The sequence below is a fragment of the Myotis brandtii genome, unplaced genomic scaffold (assembly GCF_000412655.1).
Source record: "Myotis brandtii unplaced genomic scaffold, ASM41265v1 scaffold187, whole genome shotgun sequence".
NCBI lineage: Eukaryota > Metazoa > Chordata > Mammalia > Chiroptera > Vespertilionidae > Myotis > Myotis brandtii.
The window spans coordinates 5,977,201-5,979,305 of NW_005356944.1; the positions used below are offsets into that span (position 1 = coordinate 5,977,201).

A 2,105-nucleotide genomic window follows, 5' to 3' on the forward strand; every position below is an offset into this window, starting at 1 on the left:
TTTATAAGCCATAGGGAAAAGGAACTCAGTGGGACCCTTTTCCCCCTCCCCACGTGGGAGTCTTTTCTGTGGAACTCTTTCCCCCTCCCCATGTGTGAGTCTGTACTTATTCCTCTTCAATAATCCACCTTTGCTATACCACTTTCTGTCTGTGGATTCATTCTTCGATTCCGGCGGACAAAGAATCTGGGTTCCAGTCCAAAAAAAACATTTCAGTTTACAACCTGGCCCTTGCTTACATCTCTAGCCTCAAGTCTTGCTGTGTGCCTCAAACTCTTCATCTGGTCGAATGTTCAAGTCACTCCAAACTGCTCTCCATTTGCCTCAACAAGCCATCCCCTTTCATGTCTCCACATACACCCACAATTTTGCTTTGAGTAATTATAGCAAACACTTATCATAGTGCTTACTATGTGCACATACACATATATCTCTAGTGCTTAATATATGCAGAACTTTTGATTCATTCAGTCTTTAACAATTCCATGAAATATACTGTTATTAACCCCATTTTAGACTTGAGGAAATCCAGGCACTGAAAGGATAATTGACTTGTTCAAGGTCACAGGACTAGTAAGCAACCAAGGCAAGGTGTGAACCCAGGCGTTCTGCCTCCTAATTCCTTACTATTGATCACAACAGAGTACTGTCTGTGGATGCTCTGCCCCTGTGGTTTCTTCTGAAGACTTCCTTCTCCTTCTTCAAATATCACCTCCACTGTGAAGCCCCCCTTGATATTCCCCAGGAATGGGTGCAACTCTTTTTTCTAGGATCAACAGCACTCTGCACACACATATTGTGTGGTAACAGCCTGCTCATGAGTCTGATTCCCTACCAATGTGTGAGGTCCCTGAACATAGGGCAGGTCTTATTTCTCCTGATGCCTTTGAGCACTCATTACATATTTGATCAACTACAGATGGCTGAATGCACTTTCTCTCCATTTTTCAAATTCTTTCAACAAATAACAGAATCAGAAGGGAATTACATTCCCTCAGAAATTGTGACATGGCTCCTTCAGGGTCTGGCCACCGTCACTGATAACCACTATCATTTTCTGGGTATCTCACCCACCAGGCAAGATGTCCATTCAGATTTACGTTTAGTAGTCCACACGAACAATAAATACCACTTTTGATTTTTCAGATATTAAATTACACTATATTAGAGGTAGATATGAAATGATAATGCAAACATGATTTCTCAAACTCAAAATGCCTCCCTGAAGAATATGACAATCTCCTTCCTTGTTGAGAATTACTGGGTAGGATGGATGGGGGAAAGTGGATTCACGTTTGCACAGATAGGACTATAAATTGGAACGAGAAAGTGTGGGTGGATGAGAGAGGATGGATAAAATGAGGAGTGGATATGTGGATGATGGATGGATGATGCATGGATGCACTGATGAACAGGTATGTAGGTGGACGGATGGAAAAGAGGATAGATCGTGTATAGATGGATGCGGGTTTATGAAGAAATGTGGGGGGAAACGTATGGAAAGATGACTGAGAAGTTATATAGGGGAGCAGCTGGATAAATGGAGGGACAGCAGCATGGATGGACGTGTGGGCCCTGGAGGGGTGTCAGGAAAGATGGGTAGATGGATGAATGGGTGGATAGAAGAATGTCCGAGAGGATGGGCAAGAGTGTGGGTGAATGGAGGCATGAATGGTGGATGAGTCCAGCCTGAGACTGGAGGGTACACATGGCTTAGTGGCTGATGCTAGTCCCATGGCTGACCATCATCTTTCTCGGAACAGTCCTGATACGAAGCAAAGCTCCTGAGCCAGGTGGACTTGGCTGCTCTTTCAAGGGAAGAAGAGTGAGTTTTTCCTCTCTCCCCTGGGAAGAGCCACAGCTCCCCACCCCTCCTTCCCACGGTGGGCGGGGAAGCGCCACGGTCCCAGCTCCCGTCCCAGCTGCCTGTGAAGCCCAGAGAGAAGCATCCCCCACCAGATTCAGAGAGAAACTTAGCTGAGAGGAGAGGCCAGGTGCTGAGCCCAGTGGGGCGAGGTTTCAGGACTCAGTCATCCTCCTCCCTGAGGCTGCCCTTCCAGCCAGCGGCCGGCGGGCGGGAGAAGAAAGCCCGCGCGCGTCCCGGG

At 46.9% G+C, this 2,105-nt stretch overlaps 1 long non-coding RNA gene across 1 annotated transcript in view; it reads right to left on the reverse strand.

The window, feature by feature from the left end:
* The window catches only part of LOC106725789, a 55,601-nt gene that overhangs the window by 29,909 nt on the left and 23,587 nt on the right, over positions 1 to 2,105 (reverse strand). The gene's annotated exons all lie outside the window — the stretch shown is intronic.